The sequence below is a fragment of the Quercus robur genome, chromosome 7 (genome assembly GCF_932294415.1).
Source record: "Quercus robur chromosome 7, dhQueRobu3.1, whole genome shotgun sequence".
Lineage (NCBI taxonomy): Eukaryota > Viridiplantae > Streptophyta > Magnoliopsida > Fagales > Fagaceae > Quercus > Quercus robur.
The window spans coordinates 875,992-892,901 of NC_065540.1; positions in this window are offsets into that span (position 1 = coordinate 875,992).

Here is a 16,910-nt window from a genome sequence, read left to right on the forward strand (position 1 = left end):
TATAAATGTCTGCAGCAGATCATGTGCTCGTACTGTGGCCAATTGTCAACAAAGGTGTTCACCAACCCCTGCAAAGCACAATCATTTAATTCAGCAAGCAATGAAACTACCATTAACTACAAATAATTTAACAAGCAATAAAGCTACCATCATACCTTTTGCTGGTCAGATATGAACACCCATTGCTTGTTATCTCCTATGTCAGCAAGCAATAAATTAAGAAACCAGGTCCAACTGTCCTTTGTTTCAGCCTCTACTACTGCATATGCGAATGAGAAGTATTCATCATTGGGATCTCTGCCAACAGCACACATCAGCTGACCACCTGTCTTGGTCTTCAGATGGCGTGCATCTAGACCAATGATTGGCCTGCACCCTGCCAAGAAGCCCTTCTTGCAACCTTCAAGGCAGATGTAGATTCTTTCAAAATATGGCAGCCCGGTTGCCAATCCATGCTCAGCTGCCAAATCACCATCCTCATAAATATGCACCTTCATCAATATTGTGCTCCCAGGACTGCACCTTCTCAACTCATCACAGTACTCCCATAGTTGGTTGAACTGTGCAGTGTAGGTCCCATCAACAGCATCTTGAGCTCTCTCTCTAGCCCTACTTGCCTTGCCTGCACTTATGTCAATCACATACTTCTCATGCACAGCCTCCTGAATATCCTTAAACTTTATGCCAAGCTGTCTCCTAACCCTCTTCACTAACTTCTTCCCAATGTATGATGCTGTGCACCTTGGATTTCTATAGCTTCTGCTGCATGTGTGTTCCATGTTCAGTATTTTCAATCTAAAAATCTTCTCCCTTGGCACCTTTGCAAGGTAGGCAACAAAATTGCACCCTAGCTGGCATCGGGCTCTCACTCTCACCAAGTCATTTTTCACAAATTTTATACCCCACCCACCATGGACTGCATAATCAGTTATAGCATCTTTAAATTGTTCAGCTGAGATGAACAACATATCCTTTTCAAACCTAAGGTTCTCAGCTTTGGCTACTGGCCTAAAGATTGGATATTTGCTGCTCCTAATAGAATTGTCAACCTCAGCAACAGGGATGTCATCATCACTTGAATCATCACCACCCTCACTGCTTGATGATGATTCATCAAGGCTAAGCAACTCCTCACTCTCATAGTCAGAATTCATGACACCACCACCCATTTGTCCTGCTTCAACCTCAGCATTTTCAGCTTGATTGTCCCAACTATCAGGACTATCTTCACCAATATTCATTGGTTGCACTTCTGGTTCTGGCTCTGGCTCTTCTTCTAAGTCACTCCTCTCATCCTCACTACCCTCACTGCCCTCACTACTCTCCTCAACTTGGTCATCAACAACTAGTGCTTTGCCAGCCCTCCTAGCACAAACTTCCTCATCATCTACCTCATGTGGCTCACCATGGTCAACATTAACAAATTCAGCATCATCATGGCCTCCAAATTGTGAAAAATCAGGTCTGTACTCTTCATTATCATTTTGAAGCACTCTGTCACTAGCAAAAACCTCTACACCTACACCTTCTACTTCACTACCAGGTACTCCAGCAGCTAAGGGATCAAAATCCTCCATTGGTAACTCAATTGGTTCATGCGCTGGATGCTCCACAAAGACATGAATCTCCCCATATCCCTTCACCAAGTCAGTCATGAACATAGCAGCATCATCATCAACCACCTGATGGAAATTTGACCGCTCTGGGTCCACACCAGGCATTTTATACCATAGCTTATCTAATTCAGAGTAGCCAAAATCCCTACATATACTCTCAATCTCTACTTTTGACCACCTATCTGGGTCACAGTTATCCACTATATCAACTGTCCCTCCCACATACGCTTGAGGGTTCCACATGAAATACCCACAATGGTGGACATGCAGAGTAAAAAGCTCATTCATCCTGCATGCAAGTCACGGGAAGAAAACAGAATGAAAATTAAAACAGATATTAATAATACTTTGTTAGGCTAATAAACAAATAAAAAAGCATATAATACCGACAAAGGGATCACATGGACCCAGCCACTTCTTGAAAAGCAAGACACAATACAGACAATCAGTGCAAATACCAACACAAAGATTCCATGGTTTATCAAAGGTCAATATAGTGGTCCCTGATAAACAATAGTGACACATAATACAGACAAACAATGCAATTGCCAACAAAAATACAGTCAGTAATGTGGTCCCTGATAATGTGGTCCCTGATAAACAAAAGCTATAAAGGGAGACGCAAATAACAAAAGCAACACACAACAGCCAAACAATATTCCACTATCACGGTCAGTATTATGTCCACTACAAAAGCTATAAAGGGAGAGAGGAAGAGAGAGAGTGAAAGTGAGACACAATGAGAGAGAAACAGAGATAGATTGAAATTCCAGAGCAATAACAAAACACAACATCTCAAAATTCCCAAATTCTCAAAACCCAACAATTGAGATTCAAACCCAGAACGATTACCCAGCACTTAAAATGGCATTCATAACATAACTAAAGAGAGAGAGAGAGTTGGAGAGAAATACAACCTTCGCAATCTGCTCAGCACAAACACACTGAAGCTTGCCGATTTATGGGATTTTTGTGCTTGCCGATTTGTGGGTTCTTTGATCGGTCTTGTGATGAGCAACGGGTAAGGTAAGGTAAGAGATTAGGGATTTTCAACAAGTTCGCCGTTAGATCTCATCTGACTGATTTGGGGTTTTGTTTGGTTAGGGACCGTCACGTGAGTGTCAAGTGACTAGTAAGGGCGGGAGTAACTAACAGTGGCACTGTAGACATTATTTTATTATTGACTACCAATGCCGTTTGCCACATCAGCAATATCCGTTTATGAAGTAACGGTAGGGACCAAAATGGAACCGTTTTTCTGGAGAGGGACTAAAAACGGTAAAAAAAAAACTTAGGGACTAAAACGGGAATCGGGTCAAAATGTAGGGACCAAAATGTGTTTTTCGCCAAATTAAAATTATTTTACTATTCAGCTTCAACTAACTTTTACCTTTATCTATAGTACTTTCAGCAATATATTTTCAGTTTTAGTAAAATAAGCGGTATCCAAACACACCCAATGTTTCTTATTAGAATAGAGTAGTATGTAAGCAACAATATTTAAGAAAACATGATCTCATTAGTAGATCACTATTGTGATTTGAGAAAATACCTAGATGAGTTATAGTAGTCTTTGACCTCGCTTCCGTTCTTCATGCTCAAGCAGGAAGTAGGTAAAGGTAAATAGAATTATAGAAGGCAACATAAGGGAATCCAGAACTCTACATTACAGTACCAACTACACTAGCATCTAGGTGATCGATCCCACCCGATCCCACATTATAAAAAACAAATTTTCCTTCTACCAATGTCTTGTTCAAGGTGTCGATAAAACAATATTTGCATTTCAAAATCAATACCCGTTTGGAATTGTTGTACGTACAAAGTAGAGTTTTAACTTTTAATATTAGAGCTTTCTTTTAACCGTAAAGATTTTTAATTTTTTGAGTGTTTGGCTAATTATTGCATACAGTGCTTTAAAGTTATGAAGTTCTAAAGCATAAATAGTGCACTGCATACATTTTTCCTCAAAATTTCATATTTCAAGATTAGCCGAGCATTCACATCTAGTTTCTAAAAATTATCTCATTTTACCATCTCAAAAATTACTTTATTTATTATACAATACCATTTTTCAATACACCCAACATCCCAACTTTTATTTTACCGTACAACACATTAAAATAATATATTTACACAATAAAATAATATAACTCAAAACCATCTCTATTCTCTCCCATCTATCTCATATCTCTTCCCCTGTCACTACAACCACCAACTCCTACCACCACCACAACCACAAAAAAACCCAAAAAAACTACCAAACTCAAACAAACTACCACAACCTCATTGCCTAAAAACTAAACCTTCAAGCTGCTAAATTAAACATTTCAACAAAGACCAATCAACCTATTATGCAAAAACTCAATCTTAAAGTCAAAAGAACTCCAACAATCAAATTAAACACTTAAAAACAAAAACCAATTAAATGCAAAAAAAAACTCATTGGCGAGCTTGAGCACAAATCCTAGTCATTAGTGAGATATACTTGCCTTTCAATCATCATTAGTCACCCCACAACAGGAATTAAGCAGAGTACAAGTAAGGCTAAAAATTAAGATTAGCGATGGAATCAGAGACGCTTGGCTCTTTGGGTTCTCAAACACCTAAGAATATTCACATAACCTCATGTAGAAATTTTAACAGAATTTCAAATAGAAACCTAGAGAGATATTTGGGAAAATATCTGTATATTGCATTGAAATGAATCTGTACCAAATACTCTGTTACATACACTAAGAGCAGAACTAACTAACCAATTCTACTAAGTTAGTTATAGCACGTGTGAAAACAGGCCACACGTATTTACATGTGTGAAATAATTAAGGCACTAAAACTACTTGTAACTTTATTCAGTCTTCATCGTTTTACCATTGCTCTTGTCATTTATCTCCAGACTTAGTCTTTAGCTCTTCTTTTCCTTTCTTCTCTTCTAATCTTTAGAACTTTAACAAATTTAAGTTTATTTTAGCATAAGAAATTTTTTTTTTTTTTTTATCTAATTAGTTTCAAAAACATACATATCAAATTATCTATTATAAGTTTCTATCCTCTATTTCATTAAATATTAATTTTTCTTGATTTTTTAATTGTTTCTCTCTCTTCACACAGCACAACAACTATTCACTCTCTTCCTTCATCTTTGGAAAACACAAAAGAAGAATAAAAAATTGAAATGCCCAAATATAGTGCTTGCATATATTTGCACAAGCACTGTGACAAAAATGCATTTTGCACAATTAATATATGAGCTGGAGTGGATGATTTCTAGGATTGGTTAGGCAAAAGTTGACTCTTATGCCATTTTACACGAGTTGATACGGGTACTCTAAGGTTTAGAGTACCCTTAGAGTACCCATATCAACTCAAGTTGACTCTTATGCCATTTTACACGAGTTGATACGGGTACTCTAAGGTTTAGAGTACCCATATCAACTCGAGTAAAATCAAAAGGTCCAAAGCCGGAACTAGCAATGTTCTTGTTGTGAAAAGAAATGGGCTTTATAAGGATGGAATTGAGATTACGCTTTAAGTCTTTGGGTTCTCAAACAACTATTTTTAAAGCCCACCAACAAACAGAATTGTCCAAAGCTAGTTATCCTCTTTTGTTAATTCTTACGTCTAAATTTTTTTTATCAATTTAGTTTTCAAACAGGGATAACCAATTCAAATAATTTTATTAATGTAATATATCAAACACTCTAACCGTTAAATCAGTCCTATACCTTATGTAAAATATGTTAGTCCTTCACTCTTGTTTGGATATGCTACTGAGTTTAATTAGGATCAATGCATTTCGTTATTCTATGAATTGATAATTGAAAATTTTTCATTTTTGTTATCCAATCAAGTTGGCAATACGAGAATTTACATGGGAGAGTTTCATTAGGATTAATGCATTGTGTTATCCAATGAATTTAACAATGGGTGAAATCACATTTTATTTCCCTACGGTTTTGTCTTATTACAATTTAATTAATTCACAAATTTTCAATTGATATATTTGATCCCCAAAAGTTTGTACTAAAATTAAATCACTAACATATAACACTTTTTGGGAGCAAATATAGGCACAAAAACTGTTATATGTTAGTACCTATATTTGCTCCCAAAAACAAATTAAACTAATTAGGATTAGTTTTGATTGACCGTCATTCCATTAATGGCTATGATGATTTGTCCATTAAGTGATACCTAAGCCTACTATATATGTGCTAGTTAGACCAATTAAATCATTCCATGTGGATTTAATTATCCCACGTAATTAATATTTTTTTTTCTTTTTTGTTAGGTTCTAAAGACTTAGGTTTTTGTGTATTTAGAACTCTAATGTGTATTGTTGGCAAACCATGACCAAAACAATATGTTTAGTCATGTTTAGACTTGCTCAAAGTTGTCTCATTTATGTAAAGTTGGAATAAGTTGATGCAGAAGGTTTTTATGCTTCTCGGCCTGGTTCGATCGATCGAAGCTTAGGCTCGATCGATCGAAAATCGGGTCAGAGGTGTTTTTCTGCAGAATTCCAACTCAGCCCTAGTTTGTTTAAAACGTTTAGGGTTTTCTAATTTGTCCTAAGTATAAAAGGCAAACTTTAGTCACATATTAGTGTGGCTCATATTGCTGTTTGTGTAAATCTCTTGTGAGATCTAGAGGAGCTTTCCTTTACACAAACTTAGGGTTTTCAAGGAGGAGATATTATCTACACTTTGATGATCAATTCAATTGCTGCCATTGAAGTTTAAAGAAACACAAGCAGGTGTGCTTGTATTTGGTGGTGAATCCAAGAAAGAAGGAGTCCATGGATTCGGAGCTTGCACGTAGTCGTGTTAGTAAGTTCTACTAGTGGGTAGCAATAAGAAGTCAAGCGTGGGGGCTTGTAAGTCTTATTGTATGAATTTCGATTCTTTCAAGATAGTGGATTCAAGTTTACCTTGAAGATAGCTAGGTTAAATCCTCCCTAGGTTTTTACCGGTTTGGTTTCCTTGGTGATCATATCTTTGTGTTATTTATCTTTCTGCTGCATTGCATGATATGATTGTTGTGATTGTGATAACCTAGATTTGTTAAATTGGACTAAGTAACAACTTGGCTAATTACCTATGTTAATCCAATTGTGTTTTAAGGGGTCTAAAAACCATCATTTTTAACATTTCATAATTGTTCTCCCCAAACTACACTGAGAGAGAGAGAGAGAGAGAGAGAGAGGAAACATGAGCAACAACGGGACTCCTCACTTGAACTCGATGCACCTCATCAAACCAAATTAAGGAGCCAGAGATTATACTTTGATCCATCTCTGCTATGACCCATATGATAAAGGATTTCTTTTGCCCAACAGACTCAAATGAAAGGACATTTGGTATTACTTCAATTTTCAGTCCCATTGGTGCATTCACAATGGCCTTGTATGTGGACACTCGTGACCCAACATTTGTCACAGTCCTAGGGAAAATGCGAGTGAACACAGATTTTGACGTGAAAGATAATATAAAGGAAGGATAGTTTAGATGCGAAGTAGGTTTCTTTGTGGCTTGAGAGCAACTGCTATTATCACCTGCAACCAATCTTAAAGAATGGTTGCTATAGCCTTGCCCACACAAGAAATTTACATAATCAATCTCTCCAACATCATATACTAAACCAGGGTTAATGGCCCTTGTGGGATTTATATGATTTGTCCCATAAGCAAACTCAGCATCTGTGTTCTTATCAACACCCATGGGATAAGCTGTAAACAACATAAGGATATCAATTATACATATAAATTGGTTGTTTAATTTAGTTCTCTAAACAAACATGCAGTTTCAAATTCCCTAAAGAGTCAAAGAAAAAGCCAATCTAGTTTCTTCTTTATTATAAAATGACTTCTAGAAGATTTTAAATTTAATAATGGAAAATGATAAAGATACAATATTTTTTATTACATAAAGTTTATATATTGATGTGACAATTAATATAATGGGTAAATTTGAAAAACATAATATATGAATGTTTGAATTATTTCTTTGAAATTGATGAAACATTAGTTCGTAACGTTTATTAGTAAAAATTTTATCTTTGGCATCACTTATTCTTAATTACCTGTTGTCATTAGAGCTGACTTAATTGCAGCAGGGGACCATGTTAGATGAAACGATTTCACATAAGCAACTGCTGCAGTTGCATGTTGACAAGACATTGACGTCCCAAAGATTATATTATATGGAACTATTCTTGTATCTCCTTCATCTCCTATCACAATTGTTGCCTCTGACCATGCAGCCAAAATATCCACTCCAGGGGCTGTTAAATCAGGCTGTATAAAATATGTAAAATCAAAACTTAAGAAGAAGGGAGGGATGTAGGAAATAGAGATTTACTTAAATTACCTTGAGAATATCCCTTGTAATTGGGTTAAGCCCCCTTGACGAAAAGGAGGCTACGTATGGGGCCAATTCATCATTTTCCCCAATACTTTTTTGTATAGTTGCGGTGGGTATGCTATTAGTAATTAACAAAACATCAAAAATTAAGGATGTAAATAATTTGGTATATACTATGTGTCTTATTAGAACAGAGTTGTATGCTACAATATTTGAGAAAACTTAATAGGGCAATCTCATTATACCTAGATGAGTTATAGTAGGCTTTGACTTCACTTTCGTTCTTCAAGCTCAAGCACGAAGCAGGTAAAGGGAATGAGAAGGCAACATCAGTGTAACTTACAGCTTGCATAATAGTACCAGCTGCACCGGCAGCCAGTTGCCCCCCTTGGTCCCCAAGTGTTACCGTATCACAAAGAACAATTTTTCCTTCTACTAATTTCTTGTCCAATGTGCCGGTAAAACAGAATCTGCATTTCAAAATCAATACCTGTCTGATGTTGTTGAATGAAATAGAGTTTTAACCCCAGTCTTTAACTGTAAAACTCTTTATTTTTTCAAGTGTTTGGCTAATCATAGTATATAGTTCATTAAAGTTATGAATTTATTAAGCATAAACAGTGAAATTGGATCATTGAAACTCTCCGACTCTGTCCAAATCCTTGAGTCAAACATTGTCGCTTTCAAAAATTGTTCTAATGACATTCTTGGGGAACATGGACACTATTCTCTCCATCCCTAAAATCCAAAATTTCTTTCTTTCTTTCATAAATGTCTTCATGATAACTAAAACAAGGAACAGTTGATGGCAATTTCTAGAAAAACAAAGTTCAAAAAACTAGCCTTCTAATTTTTGCGCCTCCTCCTCCTCCACGGTTAGATTAGCCACAAATCCAGTGAAGCTCTTTGCGTAGCTATGTAGTAAAAAATCGACTCCATCACAGTACAATGCATTCCATTAGCCAAGTTAGGTACGTGGCATCACTTAGTGAACTCTTTAGAAAATGCATTTGTTTGTTTGGATAAGCATTTTCAGGGCAGCGCCACCTTAAGGTCAGGGTGGTCTTTATTTGTTTGGATACGCATTTTCAGGGACGGCACCACCTTAAGGCCAGAGTGACCTGAAAAAAAATATATATATATATATATATATATAATTTAAAAAAATTTATTTGTCTACCCTTCAAAAAAAATTTGGAAACACCCTCAATTTTTTTATGCCAATAAACTTAAATTTTGCTCCATAATTTGTTCTATATTTAGTGGATGAATGATTGCTTGGTTGTGTACATTGAAAGAGATGTAGCTTGTAGTATTGACAATAAGACTATCATGCAACGATTTCAAAATATAAAAACTCATAGAAGAAAATTGTAAATTTTATGTATTTGCATGTTTTTTTAATTGTTGTTGTTATCAACATATAAATTTCTCTTTTTATTAGATTATATAATTTATGTTTCTTAAAGAATACCCTAAGAAAAATTCTTAGAGCCGCCACTGCTCATTTTTGCATTTTAATTTCACAACATTTTTTTGTGTCACTATGAATCTATGATAGCAAACAGCATGTATCATGTCCAATTTTAAAATTGTGGTATTTTAATGCACTCAACCGCCTGGCCAACCACCTATCATTTAATTATTATTTTTTTTTAAAGTACCCATAATCTAAATTGTTATTCAAAATCAATGTCTTTTTATTAATAACCTCCCAATAACTTCTTTTAGAATGTTGGCATGAATAGACGATGCAGTGATTTCGCCCTTTGGTAGATCGCCCTTGTACACAATGTAAACTTGTGTATGTTCACAAAATTTGGCCAAATCATACAAATAAGTAAATATATAAAATGAAAAACACCAAAATGCGTATGGAACTTTTTGTATAGGCTTCGCCCAATCAAATTTCAAAGTAAACCCAAGCCCAAGTCTTTAAGTCGAAAATAATTTTTTGATTCTTGCAAAATCAATAGTTGAATGCAACCTGGCTGCCTAGCTAGTCATTCTTTTGATCATAATGCTGACCCATGAGTTATCAGATTAAAAAAGATGAGGAAAAAAGGGAGGCAATAGAAATACCAATAGGCCTAATAGAGAGATGTTATGCCTTTCGATCAGCATCAATCGCCCCATAACAAGAATTAAGCAGTGTACAAGTAAGGCAAATTAAGATCGGTCATGGAAAGTGAGACGTTTGGCTTTCCATCAGGGAACTCTTCCAAGAGCTTGTGGTGTAGTTAACTGTTAAAGTTGTTCACTCAAAGCATGAGAGTGGGCTATATATATAAAGGAAGGAATTGAAAGCTGACTTTTGGGTTCAAAATGGTAAGCTAACAAACAAAACAGTCCAAAGCCTGGCAATGTTCTTGTTGTGAAAAGAAATGGACTTTTTTATAACGGATAGAATTGAATCTAAATTTTTTAGACTTTGGGTCTCAAACAGCTTTTGTTAAGCCCGCCAACAAAACAAACACAATTGCCCAAAGCATATCAATGAATGGAAAGTTAACTATGACCCACTTCAATCTGTGTTTTATTAAATATTTCTTTGCTAAAGTGTCGATTTTATTGCATTCTCAATTCAAATATCAACTAGTGGAAATACATATTCACTAACAGAATCCAAGAAACAAAAGAAGAAAACAAATGAGAATAATTTAAGATAAGCGGAGGTAAGTCCAGATCAAATTGGGCTGTGATGAAATTAGCCCAAATCGGGTCTTTCTCAGGTAGGGGCCCAAGGCCTAGAGCCGGCCCTTTCAACTTTAGTAATTGAAAGCTTTGTAGGACAAAATTGGGATGAGTCAAACCACAAGAGGCCAAGTGATAATTTAAAGTTGGTCCAACAAAATATAAAATACGTTAATTTAGATGCAACTTTAACAATTTCATATTAATTCCAATTTTAAAGGAGTCAAACCTAACCCTTGACCAACATTCGGGTGGCCTAGTTGGTAAGATACCGGGCCGGTAAGTCTCAGGACTTGAATTCGAGCCTTAACAACTAGTTGTGTGTTGGTGCTCCTTATATCCAATTTCCATCCCAAACAATTCAAAATAATAATAAGTGAGTTTCTCACAAATCGAGAGTATGGAGTCTCACTCGGGAGCGAGTAGAGTGCTACTATGGTGACGCTCAGGTAGGGAAGCCACACTGAACACCCCCCTCTACCCATTTTTTGTTTACCAAAAAAAAAAATAACCCTTGATAATTTAAGGATTAAATTATGTTTGACAAAATCACAAGTGCTAAATTAGGACCCATTTGATATGTAATTGCAAACAGCAATTTTTAAAATTATATGAAAATTGTGATCTAAAAAGTGTTTTCAAGTGAAAATTGTGATATAAAAAATATTTTGAAAACACGTATTTAAACTTTAAAATACTCATAATGTAAAAAATGTGTTGTATACTATATTTCTAATAACATAATTGTATGTTTGGTATGTGTATGAGTTTTTTTTTTTAAATGATGGCTCATTTGACATGTATAGTAAAATTATTAATAGGTATGAATTTTTAAAAAGAGATACAAAAAGAAAGAAAGAGGGGAACGTGAAAGGAAGAGAAAGAGGGTCCACCAATTGTCATTCAAAGAGTGTTTGGTCAAATCATATGGGTCTCACGATTTTCAATATATTTACAACAATGCCACTCAGCATTGTTACTCAAAAACTAAAAACTAATCCGGATGTATTCTCAAAATATAGTGCCTAAACACCCTAAATTGAGAATCATAACTCAAACACTCTTAATCAAACACCCATAACAAACACGCCTTTTTTTAGGCCACAGTTTTCAATATTAAAACACTAAAAATTGTTTTTTAAAATCAAATATAATTTTTTTTTAATAACTTAATTTTAATCACACTATTCTGAATGAATTCATCACAGAAACATGTTAAGGATTTAGTCAATACTAAAATTTTGGAACTAAAGTTTGATTGTAATTGTTTTTTATAAAACGTTTACCAACATTCTTGTCATTTTCTTTAATAAATTGAAAATGATTCCTGTGGTTACAAATTGCCATAAAAATACCTTGTGCTCTCAAAAACAAATCAAATTAACATTAGGGTTTTTTTTATTAGCAACCAATTCGTTAATGGCTATACTAATGTGTCCATTAAGTGATACCTAAGCCAGCCTTATGTTCCAGTTCAACCCATTAAATCCTACCACACGGATTTAATTATCACATATAATTAAATAACCTAAAAATATTTTAAAAAATAAAATATATCTATTAATTTTTTTTCATTTTTACATTTTATAATTGTCTCCCCAGACCAGAGAGAGAGAGAGAGAGAGAGAGAGAGAGAGGATTTTATTTCTTTAACCACTCTTAAGTGAAAAACCAATATAAGCATGCATTAACAAAACCTCTCTTAAGAGGAAAAATGAGCAACAATAGGGCTCCTTACTTGATGCACCCCATCAAACCCAATCAAGGAGCCAGAGATTATACTTTCATTTATCTCTGCTATGACCCTTAAGGAAAAGAATTTCGTTTGCCCAAGAGACTCAAATTAAAGGACATTTGGTATTACTTCAACTTTCAATCCCGTTGGTGCATTCACAATGGCTTTGTATATGGACACTAGTGACCCAACATTTGTCACAGTCCTAGGGAAAAAGCTAGTGATCACAGATTTTGACATGGAAGATAATATAAAGGAAGGATAGTTCATATGCGAAGCAGGTTTCTTTGCTTGAGAGCAACTACTGTTATCTCCTATGACAAGTCCTAAAGACCGGTTGCTATAGCCTTGCCCACACAAGAAATTTACATAATCAATCTCTCCAGCATCATATACTAAACCGAGGTTAATGGCCCTTGTGGGATTTATATGACCAGTCCCATAAGCAAACTCAGCATCTGTGTTCTTGTCAACATCCATGGGATAAGTTGTAAACAGCATAAGAGTACAAATTATATATAAAAATAGTTTGTTTAATTTAGTTCCTTAAGGAAAGAGTTTCAAATTCACTAAAGAGTAAAGATGAAGCTAATCTAGTTTTTCTTTTTTATAAAATGACTTCTAGGACTAGACATTTAGTGATTTTGTATCTCTCAAAGGTTTTAAATTTAACAATGGAAACTTCGAAAGATACAATATATTTTGTTATGTAAATTTTATAAATTGTTGTGACAATTATTATATTCAGTAGATTTGAACAACATAATATATCTTTGAATTACTTCTTTTGAACAACATAAGGTTTTTTTAGTAAAATTTTCTTTGACGTTAATTACCTGTTGTCATTAGAGCAGACTTAACTGCAACAGGGGACCATGTTGGATGAAATGATTTCACATAAGCAGCTGCTGCAATTGCATGTGGACAAGACATTGACATCCCAGATATTATATTATATAGAACTATTCTTGTATCTCCCTCTGCTTTTGTCACAGTTGTAGCCTTTGACCATGCAGACAAAATATATGCTTCAGGGGCTGTTAAATCGAGCTGTATAAAACTATTTAAAGTCAAAAACTAAGAAGAAGGGAGGGACGTTATGTAGCAAATAGAGAATTACTTAAATTACCTTGAGAATGTCTCTTGTAATTGGGTTAGGCCCTCTTGACGAAAAGGATACTACGTATGGGGCCAATCCATCATTTTCCTCAATACTTTTTTGTATAGTTGCGGTGGGTATTCTATTAATTAGTAATTAACAAAACATCAAAAACTAAGGATGTAATTAATTAGTATAGAGTATGTGTCTCATTAGTACAGAGTATTATGCAATAATATTTGAGAAAACTTGTAGGGTAGTCTCATTATACCTAGATGAGTTATAGTAGTCTTTGACTTCGCTTACTTTCTTCAAGCTTAAGTAGGAAGCAGGTAAAGGGAAAGAGTTGGCAACATCAGTGAATCCAGTATTTTGCATTATAGTACCAACTGCACCTACAGCCAGTTGCCCCCCCTCAACCCCAAATGTTTCCATATCGCAAAAAACAATTTTTCCTTCTACCAATTTCTTGTCCAATGTGTCAATATAACAGAATCTGCATTTCAAAATCAATACTTATTTGGTATTGATGTTCGAAATAGAGTTTTAACCCCAGTGCTTTAATTATAAAGCTCTTTATTTTTCAGAGTGTTTGACTAATTATAATATATAGTGCTTTAAAGTGAATTGCAGACATTTTTTTTTTTGAAATTTTCAAATTTCAACATTAGCTTGCTTAAAGCTATTTCAATTTTAAGACCCTAGTGTTTTTTTAGCACAAATTGCTTTATGTAATTCTCTTTAATAACATGTAAACATACTTAAATAGTTTTGTATTATTTTGTTCCTCAAATCCACTTTGTGGCAACTCAAAAGATTATCCATGTGTATTTTAATTATGTGAACTACTCAGTAGTCATGTGATTTATTTAAATGATTTAAGGAATAATGTGATTTAACATTCATAGATTTTCCTATAAATTGTTATTTAATGGATTATATCAAAGAAGATTTCTCTCCAAAGTCCAACCCAATTTGAAGGAAAACTTTTTCCATTTTTTTTCTATGATTAAGAGCACATTAGCAAAAAATTTAATACATTCCTAACCAACATTCTAATCTTCATTAACCTAGACTGGGTCGGGCCAACACCTACACTAGTGTTTAGGGCGTCTCCACCATAAACAATAGGGAACATTTTGTTCTCTAGCTCAAAAGTGTTTATAGAAAGTCCCTGCATACAAAGAAAATATATATTATTAAGGAAAATGATAAATTTATTACAAATTTTATTACATAAATCTTATAAATTGATATGTCAATGAATATGATTGGTGAACTTCAACTCAAGCACCTAATAAATAAACAATGATGATGGAGAAAAAAGTGGTAGGTCCATGAATGTCAGTTGTGACCACCACCCATAATCAACCAACTTAGCAATTGTGAAATTTATTGTAAAGAAATTGTGTCTATAGCATTGATAATTAAATGATGTGTGTGTGTGCGCGCGTGTGTGTGATTAGTGACATATCATTCAATATGCTCAATGTATTAAAGTTTGTAGTATCTCAACAAGTGTGCAGGATGACAAAGTCTTTGTATGGGCTTAAATAAGCTAGTAGGCAGTGGTTTGCCAAGTTGCCATCTACCAATGTTCAACATGGTTTTATACAATCTAAATCAGACTACTCAATGTTCATTAAGGTATTAAGGTTGAGAAGTTGTCAATCATCATTGTTTTTGTCATCTTGTGTATGTTGATGATATTTTAATTGCAAGTAATCATGTAGCAGTTGCAGACAGTTTCTAGACAACAAGTTTAAACTCAAGGATCTTGGATCTTTGAAATATTTCTTAGGTCTTAAGGTTGCTAGAAATTCTAAAGGAATATCTTTTTGTTAAAGAAAGTATACTTTGGAGTTGTTGTCAGATGTAGGTCTTTTAGGTAGTAAATATATGCAAACTCCTATGGAACAATTTGCTAAGTTCAATAGTACAGAAGGGGATGATGTCCTAGATCCTTTCATGTATAGAAGATTAGTTGGAAAACTTCTATATTTGACCTTAACAAGATCTGACATTAGCTAGCGCTATTTAGTTCATAAACTGAGACAATACATGGATTCTCTTAAAATTCCTCATCTTCAGGCAGCATATAGAGTTCTCAAGTATCTGAAACACAAACCAGGACAAGGCCTTTTCTTTTCTGTACTATCCAGTTTGCAGCTAAAAGCTTATTGTTATGCTGATTAGGTAGGATGTCTTGAAACTAAAAGGTCAATTTATGGTTTTTGTGTGTTCTTGGAAGACTCATTGACCTCATGGAAATGCAAGAATCAAAGTTGTAGGTAGATCACCAGCAGAGTCAAAATATCGGGCAATGACTCCTATGACAAGTGAAATAGTATGATTAATTGCACTTAGCTTCTTTTTATTGTGACAGTAAGCTAGGCAGCTTCGTATATTGCTACAAACCCTGTCTTCCATGAAAAGACCAAACATATAGAGATCAACTGCCATTCCATCAGAGAGAAGATCCTTGCAACAATCAAAACATTTCATGTTCCCACAAAACACCAAATAGCAGACCTTTTCACAGAGCCTCTTAGGCATGCATAATTCTTCAAGCTTCTTTCCAATATAGGCATACTCAATATATACACTCCATCTTGAGGGGAAGTGTTAAAGCACATAGAGCCTAAAGCTATAAGAGTCGGAGCTACAAGTTGCAATTTGCAAGGATTGAAGCACAAGCTACAATCGAATAGTGTTAAGTCTTTGTGTAACTGTTTGTCGTCTAAGAAATATTTAATATTAAGAGTTAGTTTGTATATGGTTGACAGGTATCATTATGTGATTGTTCCCTTATTAGTTGGGAAGTTAGTTTTGTAAGTTAGTTATTTTCTCCTAGTTTCCCACTTTTATATGTCCACAACATTTTTATAACAAATCTTAAGTGGCAGGTTGTTACTGATTGTTATTGTTAGGGCAAAAAAGTAATCTTAGTATTAGGTTCAAATTTGAACTAATAACAAACAACCATATGTGATTTGTTGTAAAAATGTTGTAAACGTAGCATATCTCTCTTATATATAAAAAAAGATCCCTTTAATCAATTATTCAATGAAGCATTTTACACAAATCTCTCTCGGTTCATAACCTCCATTGATAAAGCTTCAAACTTTCTATGATTTTGTTATATTTGTATATATTCTTAACATCACATTGTAATTGGATGTCAATGATTAGTATGATTATAGGGACAATGTCAATATTGGTGCAGGCGTGCAGCCTACAATTTTGAGTATAGAAGACAACAATAAAAAAAAAAAAAAAAAAAAAAAAAAAAAAAAAAAAAAAAAAAATTATCAACATGGAGAGAGAATCCAACTCACCTCATAAAGTTGACCATTACCCAACTTCACGTTGGCCACAAAATTCTATCTATGGTGCTAGCAGCC